The sequence below is a fragment of the Passer domesticus genome, unplaced genomic scaffold, assembly GCF_036417665.1.
Source record: "Passer domesticus isolate bPasDom1 unplaced genomic scaffold, bPasDom1.hap1 HAP1_SCAFFOLD_51, whole genome shotgun sequence".
In the NCBI taxonomy this organism is placed as follows: Eukaryota; Metazoa; Chordata; class Aves; order Passeriformes; family Passeridae; genus Passer; species Passer domesticus.
Window position 1 is genome coordinate 725,119 of NW_026990161.1, and position 9,945 is coordinate 735,063.

Here is a 9,945-nt window from a genome sequence, read left to right on the forward strand (position 1 = left end):
GCAGTTCTAGGTTCTGCACCATCCTTCACAGGAGTCAGCTCTGCAGGCTATCAAGATTTTCAGCATGACCCTCCAGCTTCACCTGAAGCGTCAGCGCCCTACTCATAACATTCACATCTAAGAGCCTTGAATTCCAAAATCCCCATGTCAAACAACTTGGCAAGCAAAGATTGATGGTCAGATGCACTGAAGGAGAAAGCAAAACCAGAGGGAAACTTCTGGTTTCAGCAAACATCTGCATAGTGTCCCTGGTCCTCAATTCAGTGCCAAGTTGGCTTGCTTTGCACTTGTCACAGGAAAGTGCAAGGGGTCCCAAGCAGGCACCCAAAAAAAGCTTTGAGAGCTTGAGCTGGCAGAAAAGTAATATTCACATCACAGTATCCTTTTCCTTTTGCTCGTGTCTCTTTGCTTCTCTGTCTGAGAAACATCTGGAGAGCACACAGCAGGCAGTAAATCCTGGCATAATGCTCACCACCTTTGTAACTACAGACCTTCAGTAATGTCCCACCCAGGGTCTCCTCCCTGCCTTTACCTGGCCTCTGCCAGCTGCTCTGAAAGGCCTCGCAGGTCCCGCTCCGTGGCTGCCAGTCGGGCTTCCAGGGCAGCGTTCTCCTGTGCCAGCACCGCCTTCTCTCTGCACACCTGGGACAGGGTGTGCCCTTGGCGGGAGAACTCCTGCAGCAGCTTCTCCAGGCCCCTGTGGGCTGGCCGCTGCCGGTGGAAAACCTGGCAGTGGAGGGGCACCATTTTTCAAGAGGAACAACAACAACACAGGCGCGGTCTCAGCTTGCTGCCAGAAGCAGCATTCGGGGGGATCTTGCTAGGACAAATCCCTCTCCCACAAGTGCTGCCTAGGAACAAGGTGAGCGTACCTTTGGCACTGCCAGAGGAACCGCTTCCTTCAGCAGATCCCTCTGAGGCTGCCATTCCTCCGCTGTCGGTGCCGCCACTTCAGACACCCTCTCCAGTGAGGAGTGGCGCTTTCTCTCAAATGCAGCCAGCTCCTTCCATCTACGGCAAGCAGACAGACAAACAAGCCTTTAATTGCAACACAGTCTCCTTGCAAGACCAGGACTGCATACCATGTCCCACACAAGGCAGTCTCAGGGGCTTCCAACAGCCCTCTACTTCCACCTCAAGAGAATGCTGCAATTCCCTCCCTAGACCAGCATTCTCTTTGTCTTTCCTGCAGGTGAAGGTGTCAACACTGAGGAAGTCAAACAAGCTTCCAGAAGCCACAGAACACTTCCAGAAAGCTCAGGTACTCTCAGCATAACACCTTCCTGCCTGCTAGCTCTTACACTCCTTTCTGATTACAGTGGATACTGGACTTGCAAAAGTTCTTCTTTGGCTAAGACATGCTTGCTAAGTCGAGATGAGTACTGCCACAATTACTCTTGCATTCACTAGTGAAACAAGGAAAGAGCCTGCAAGCCATAGCTTGGGGAAGTGGTGGGGATGATTTTCCAATCCAGTTATCAAAGGATGGGTTAGGCTGGCAGAGATCCCAGGAAGCCTCTAGCCCAGTCTTCAGTTCCAAGCACTTGGGGTCAGCATCTGGACAGGCTGCTCAAGGCCCTATCCAGCTGGGGTTCTGAATTTCCAGGAGTGGAATCTGCACAAGATCTCTGAGATGTTTGTTCTGCTGCATGACTGCCTTTGCAGGTCAATGCTTTGCTCTCCTTAAGCCCAGCCTGACCCTCCCTTGCTTTTACTCTGGTCTAGTTAGGAATGCTTTTTGTCAGGGTTTAAGGAGTGAGTCCCAGGAGGCAGCTGTGCTCTAGGTTGCTCAGCAGCCAGACCTGCCCTGGGCTGCCTTGCCCCGTCTGTGCTGAGCAAGTCCAACAAGGAGAAAGCCAAATTTGTTCTTTGACACTGGGCCTCCTAAAGCCCAGCAATGCCCACCCCTGCTCAGAGAAAGCGAGAAAGCTCAACACACACCTGAACTCCTGGGCGCCGTGCACTCTGTCCGTGCTCTCCTGCCGCTCCGCCTTTCCTGCCTGGGCGCAGGAGTCCTGACTGGCAGGATCCTCTCCTAGTGGGACCTGCAAGGAATAGGCAGGGAAAAAGCACAAACAAGCAATCAGGAGCAGGGAAGTTGGCTCCTGAGAGCTGGCAGAAGCAGCAAGGAGCAGCTCCCCCTGAAGGCAAAAGCTGTTGTGTGGGGCTGATTATGTGGTGTTGATGTGGTGTTTATGTCCCAACTAACCCTGGAATCACTCTGGAAGTGTCCCAGTAGAAGCAGGGAACACACCTAGATAGGGCATGGAGAGGGGCGGGTCTCTGCAGGCAACAGCGGCTCCTCGGCACCCCACAAGGCTGGGAACTGCACCTGGGGACCTCTCTCTGCTGACAGCAGGGAGCCTGCACAGACTCTGTGCACAGAGGGGCTGACTTCCACACCAGTAGCACTAAAGGACATCATGCTACCGCTTCTCTGACACCAAGGGAAGTTCACAGTCCCTGTGAGAATGCCAGGAAAATGATGCCTGCATGTCAATTTTCAGATGCCATTTCTCATGGGTCAGTGGCTGGGCTGAAGTGCGAGGTCATGGCAGGACTCCAGCCCACAGCATCCTCAGCCCCAAAGGGCAAGGGCTGTCTGCTCAGAAACTTGCAGCTCTGCACTGCCCCAAAGCTTTGCACTCAACCAACCAAAGCTGCCACTGATTGCTATAGGATGCTCAGGCCCTGGACTGACAACGCCTGGAGGTTTGTTGTCCTTTGTGTCCCCTTTAGCCTCTGGAGGAAGAGAGCGAGCCAGAGGAGGTTCTGCTGCTGCTGTGGTGCTCTGCAGACAGGCAGCAGTGTGAGGGACAGGGAGTCACCTGTCATTTAGAGCCTGATTTCTCCTGAGCTCTATTCCCAGATATCCTAAGCACAAGTCATGAATTTGGGTAAAAGTGAGATGCTCAGGCATTAAAACTCAATTAAAAAGGGCTGATAAGGCTAATGTTTAGACAGGATTGTGCATGTTTCTGCAGGAGATATTTCAGGCTGGCTACAATCAGCATGCAGCCTCCTGCCTGCAAAGCTTGACTTCCATTAGTTAAAACCTCTTCAGTGGAAAAGGAGGAAAGGGATGGAATCCTTCTGGTAGTGTTCATACAGGCGCTGATGTGGCCTTTCTTTCAGCTTGCCAGGCTGGCACTCTACTGCAACAGGCCAAGCCCACAGCTTTCTCCACACTCCTCAGACACCAGGAATGTCAAGGGTGCCCGTCCCACTCACCGAAGCGCGCGCTTGACTCCTTCCACCTCTGAGGCGAGCTGCCGGGGGCAAGGGAAAATGAACCAGGTGCTGTTAGAAAACTCTTTGTGCTGAGGAATCCCACAGAACAAGTCCCCCCAAGCAGAAAGCATTCTCCTTTCACAACATCCCTCCAGGAGCAGCACTTCTTTAACACAGCAAGCAAGACTGCAGGACAATACCCTAGGCTGTGTCTACCTTTTGCTCAGCTTTGCCACTAAGGAACTAGAAACTTGGCCGTGAAGATGCAAATTGTTCCTTAGCAGGCAGTGCCTACATTGGAGCTCATTGTCCAGCCTACAGCTAAAGCAGCTTTTTTCTCCTGTCTTTCCTGGACTTGTTTTTTTGTTTTGTAAATTGCATGCAGCATGTCCCACACAGTTGCTGTAAACAATTCCCTACAAAAGCTTCCACCAAACCCCTCTCAGCACTTGCAGTTCTGTTGGGACACAGCACAGGCCCAGCTCTGGGCTTCAGGAGCACACACAAAGTGCTCGGCAGTTTGCCCTTCAGCGCAGAGCCAATGGCTCTTGGAGCACACAGAGGGGGTCCAGTTAGACTGGCACATCCTTTAAGTATTGAATGCAATCCAAAGATGCTTTTCCTCAGTTCTGCAGAGACCTGCACAGTTTTTAGAAGGATGCATGCAAGGCTCTCCCAGTCTGCATTTTGGAGGTTCCTACACCCTGCTGGGCAAGAGACACCCCCTTCTCCAGCTGAAGCTCTTGACAGGAGCTTTACCAAACATATGGCATCTTTATGCCATTTGTGTCCCAACGTGCTGCCCCAAAGGGAAAAAACAACTTCTATTTACCAGCCAAACGAAGAAAAGCTTTCCGAGAAGCCGCCAATGAAAAGGCGCTGCTGACTGCTCTACGGACTCGCTCCATCCTTTGAGCAGGGCTGCTCGAGTCCGTAGGCCAGGAAACAAAAATGGAAAAAAACCCCACTTGCACAAGTCCTGGGACTGTGCAAGTAAAAAGGGGAAAAACAGGACACTTGCACAAGTCCTGAGACTGTGCAAGTAAAAAGGGTAAAAACAGGACACTTGCACCAGTCCAAGGACTGTGCAAGAAAATACAGAGACAAAAGGAACACCGGCCGTAATCTGAGAACAGCTCAGACGAGGTGATCCTCCTGCAAGGAGCACGCCAAGAGCTGCTCTGGACGCTGAGGCCTTGTGGGCACCAGGAAAACCTCCTGGTGACAACGCTGTGACGTGGCAGCCCTCTGCTGACATCACAATAGCAGCTGCTCTGGCTTGCTCTGTGAGTTCATGCAAGGCAACCAAACCTTCCCTACAGCTAACACAACAGAAAAGCCCAGAAAGTTCTCCTCTGCCCCAAAGCAGCACAAAACCCCCTTTCAATCCATAACCCACAGCTCAAAGGATCCCAGAGTAACACAGAACAGGCACCAAGCCCATTCACCCTGTATGCCAAGCTGAACACTCAGAAAGAGCCAGCATGTGAGGAAGCCAAAGGCAATGTGCCCTTTTGCCCAGCAGTGCTTCTGATTAAAACCAAGAACATTTGCTTATATGCTGTGGATGAAATTGTGCTTTGCTAATATCCTGGAGAGTTCACTCAGCTGGAATGCCTGTCATTCCCACCCATTTGCTGCATGGCTAACATCAACCAGCAAACTGTAGGGCTTGCTGAAGGAAGAATGACACCTAAGTGGGGGGAAAAAGCCAAGTAACCAACCTGCTGCACACACAGCACACTGCTGCTGCACAATTACAGCACCTCAAAGAAGCCTTTGGGGCCTGTGCCTCACTTCTGGCAGCTTCCCTGCAGTATGCATCTGGCAGTCACAGGGATCTGACTCCAATGGACACACAGAAGGAAGGAAAAGAACCTTAAATCCCAATGTGGGACAATGTAGAAGCTGGTGGGGGGAGGAAAACCACCAAAATGGGAAAGTCCCACCTAAAAGGGAGTTATGAGGCAGAGACCAAATAGCTCAGCTGGTGGGCACACCTTAGCAAGGCAGGCTCAGGAAAACAGAGCAACCACAAGCTTTCCAAAGTTCAGAAGCTTCCTTCCCCCTCCTCTCCTCTGCCCTTGAAAACAGGTTTTTTCCTCCCTCCTAAAAATACCTTCCTGAGCACAAACAGAAAGTGCCTGGAAAAACCACCAGGTCTCAGTTAAAAACTAAAAAGAACGGAGAAAGATCTGGGCTTTTGCTGTTTGCCTGCTCTTGCAGCCATGGCAGCATTTTGGAAGGGCTCTACACAAGTCCAGGTGTTTCCCAGCCCCAGGACCACCTCTGGCATGAGCCCAGCAAGTGGAGTGGAGAGAGCAGCTGGTCAGACACCACATGTGACAGCTGGGAGGCTGCATATTGTCCTGATGCAAATTCCGTCTCCATGTCACACTGGAAGTCAGGACAATTCTCAAGAAATGTCTGATTAGATGAGGAATGCCTGTGGATCTGCACACCCCACATTTGTGCCTTACTGGTGTCATAATCCTGAAGCTTTAAGATGTTGCTGGGTGACCCTAATTTCCTCCAGGCTAGAGATCAGGGTACAGTTTCAAACATGCACTGCTTACAAAACATTCCCCAGAGCCAGGCATACCGTTTTCTGCCCACCATTCACAAAACACTGCTGTTTCCTCAAAGGAAAGCAACAGAAAGCTCCAGCAGCCTGCGCCCAGCCCAAGAGTGTTGCCATATTCTCTTCACAGAGAAAAGCAAGGCACAATTCTTCCCAGGAATATTTCTGGGTTTCACATTTTCTGAACATCAGAGAAAGAGAAAAGACAATCCTTATGACTGTGTTGTGCCAAAGTAGAATGCAATATGGAGATTGTTTACCCAAAGTGAGGATGTTTTGTTCCCTTGGCCTATCAGGGCCACGAGAATGTGTGTGTTGGGACTGTCACGAGACAGACACGAGAGAATCAGAGTGGATGCAGTTCTGTGCAGCTGTGAGCAAGGGTGAGTGTGTGGCAGATTCAGTTTAGATGCAATGTATATAGTATGTTATAACAAAGTAATTAATTAGCTTTCTGATAAGGTGGAGTCAGATGCATCATTCTCTCTCCCTCTCCACAATGTCACAGTCACCTTGATTTTCCATACAAGAGTTCCCAACTGATTTTTTCCTCTACTTTCTATGTCCTATGTCTCAGCAAAAGTGGCTTCTGCCAGCACAATGAAGTGGACACAGACCATTCGTTCACATGCAACAGCACGGGTTGGTGCTCCAGCCTGAGAGCTGGAACTCAGCAATTGGGCAATCGTGTTTTGAGATGCAACAGCAGCCAGAGAACGAGTCTGGGGGTGACAGCTTGGGGACAAGGCTGGCCCAGCAATGGCATGGCACACAAGCTGTGCAGGAGGCACCGTCAGCATGACAGCCCTAAGAATGCCACAAAACCCACACAGTTTTACACATTTATGGGATGCTGGTTGCTCTGCATGTATGTCTGTACTGCTGCCTTTATAACCTTTTGGAAATGGTCAGAGCTAGCAGGATTCACCCCCACCAGGAGCTGATGCAGCCTGGCAACCTGCTGACTTACAGAGGCTTCTGGCTTTCCAGGTGAAGCCAAGGCAAGCCCTGCTGCTGCTGCTGCTGTGGCAGAAAGCCCCATCTGGGCAGGGATGGCACCACTGTGCCACGGGCTGTTTCTCCTTCCAGAGCTGGGTGCTGCTTTTGAGCCACTGATGACGGCTGGCGGCAGAAGGAAGGGGCCTTTTCCCGCACCAGCACTCATGGACGCACCAGGGCCACCTTCAGGGGAGACGTTCGGCCCCACAGAGTAAAGCAGAGGGCCACAGCTGGAAACGCTTCCTTTGGAGCCTTCCTCTCTCTGGAAAGAAGGGAGCCGAGGGCCAGGACGAGCAGCAGGGCCCGATCCCGGCCCGGGCCTGCAGGGAGGGGCGGCTGCCGCTGGGCGGCGCCATGGGCAGGGAGCGCGCCTGCGCGGGGCGGGCGGGGCCGGGCAGCCGCCAGGGGGCGCCCGGGGCGGGGCGGGGCCCTGTGTGAGGGGGGAGAGCCTCGGGCAGTGCGGAGCCACAAACGGGACTGTCCGTGCGGCACGCACAGCGCCAGGGCAATGCACAGCGCCGGGCACAGCACAGCTTCAGCGCAGCCTGGCCAGGAAGGGAATGCTCCCACGGAGTACAGGAGTCAGGTGGTTGGATTCCCAGTCCTGTGCTGAGCTGGCAGGGCACAGAGCCTCCTCAAGCACCGCTGCCTCCTCTCCAGGCTTCCTGCACTTCCTTTGCTGACAGGGTCCCATCAGCCAGGCTGGGGGCAGGCTCAGCTGATGTTACAAAGTGCAAAGATTTTTACAAGGATTTCTTCAAATCCCAAATACATGTTTTCTTGAGCTAAGAGGCTTTGGCTCTTTTGATTCCGGTACACTGTGAGCACCCTTGCTCACAGTGTACCCCCAATTTTACCCTGTCTGTTTCAATGCAGCAATATTGTCTGCAGAACTCGGGAAGGTCCTGCTTTGGCTGTAGCAGAGCAGTTTCCCCAGCCTTTCAAGTACACCCAAGCTCTTGGTTGGAACTTGTTCACTGCTATGTCCAGTCCTGTTGGTCTGGAGATGGCCACTGCTCGCTGTAAGTCCTGTAGAGTTTTGCTGAGAGAAATGAGGTAATTATTAAAATCAACCTCTCCTTATATGTGTGTGTTTCCTGAAATGTGTGGTACTTGGTAGGGTCAACCATACAGCAGCTTACAGGGCCAGATTTTGCTGGTGCCCCATGTCTGAATCCTGATTCAAAGCAGAGCCATGGGTAAGGCTTGGAACCATGTCAAGGAGATTTCCTGACGTATTCTACCCAAGTTCAATTGGATTGTATAATTCATTCTCTCTCCTTTGCCACTAGCTTGAGGCCTGTAAGGAGCATGAAGATCCCAAGCTATTCCCAAGGCTTTCCTAATCTCTTGTACCCCTTCTGCAAGAAAGTGGGAACCTCTATCTATGACATTCCCAAAGGTACCCCAAATCTAGGTATTATTTGATTCAACAGTATTTTAGCCACTTCCCTAGATTGGTTGGTATGACAAGGGAAGTCTTCTGGCCACCCAGAAAAGGTATCCACCAGATGTAGGAGGGATTGATACCCCCATTTTCTGAGAAATTCAATGAAATCCATCAGGCATTATTCCCTTGGAACATCTCCAGATTTTATGGCTCTTAGCACTACATTGCAAGCTGTGCTACAGTTGTCTCTTTTACAAACTATACACTTTTGGAGTCTTGATTGTACAATCTGAGCCATTTCAGACCCAATTACAGATTTTTGCAAATGTTTCAAGAGTTTTTCAATACTCCAATGAGTAGCTTTGTGTTTGCAATCCATTTTTTCGCAGAGGAGTGATTCTGGGACTACTCTTTGCCCAGCTGGGATAAGTGCCTAGCCTTGTGGATCAAATCACGCTTCTACAGTTTCACTTAATTGACAGTCCCGAGCATTATACTCTGTTTTTTCTACTGGGAGAGGTATCTCTGGCAAGGGTATTAAAGATAAAGCTTTGTTTTCTAACATGTCTTTTTCTGCAGCCTCGTTGGCTAAATGTTTCCCCAATTCAAATTTGGTCCTATCCACTTGGTGTGCTCTGCACTGCCTGATGGCAACTTCCTCTGGTTTCTGGATACTTTCAAGTGTACCCAAGATTTGTTTTCCATTTTTGATTGATGTGCCTTGAGAGGTCAAAAGGTCCCTTTCTTTCCAGAAATCCCATGTACCCGTAGCACTCCAAAAGTGTATAATGAATCAGTTCAAATGTTAACTCATTTTGCTCTACTCAGTTCCAAAGCTCGGGTGACTGAAATTAGTTCTACCTTCTGGGCTGGAACATCAGAGGGGAGTGTCCCCAATTGGATTACCTCGGGCTGTGGAGTCACTGTGTATCCAGATGTTTGGATAGGAAGATTGAGGGTATGGTCCTGTGAGAGAGCAGATGCTCCTGCTGCCCGCTCTGCCTTTGGCATCTGATATGCTGCAGGTGTGGCAGCTGCAGCAGGATTTCCTGTGGAAGAGGCAGCACTGCTGCCATGGCCCTCGACTGCAGGGGCCCTTGGCTGTGCCCCCAGCACAGGAGTGTCACCCACGGGGGGCACAAGGGGAAGGGGAAGGGCATTAGGAGGGAGAGAAACCAGTGTCTAGGGAGTGTGTGAGGGAAATACCAATTGATTTCCTTTTCCTTGAGTAAAGAGTTGCAAGAGCCCTGCTAGAGCTGCTGGTGGCTTGGCCTCTTGCAGGGCTGGGGAGAGCCCTGGGGCCAGGGCCCCTCCTCTTTTTGGGACACCAGGTCTAGCTGGGCAAACAGCCCCTGTTCCAGCCAGGAGCAGAGGTGCTGTGCCTTCTGCCCTGGGCAGAGGGACCTGCCACTGTCACCAGCTCTTCCCACAGCTCGTCCTGATGCTGGGCCTGCCCTGAAGGGATGGGCACAGGAGGGGAGTGGCTGTGAAACCCAGGGCGGGGCTTTCACATTGCCTGCTCTCAGTGAGTGTCTGGAAATGACAGTTTTCCATCTTCTGCCAACCAAGGCTGCCAGTGTTTCTGTGTTTGTATTGATGAGAAGGGTAGAGTGTGGGTTTGTGGTTTCATGGAGAGCAAAGCAGTCTGAATTCAATTGATTTCAATTTTTTCTTTCTTGGTATTTTGTCTGTGAAAAGTCTGAAAATCAAGGACATCTTTCTGGAATCCACTGTCTGTGACCTC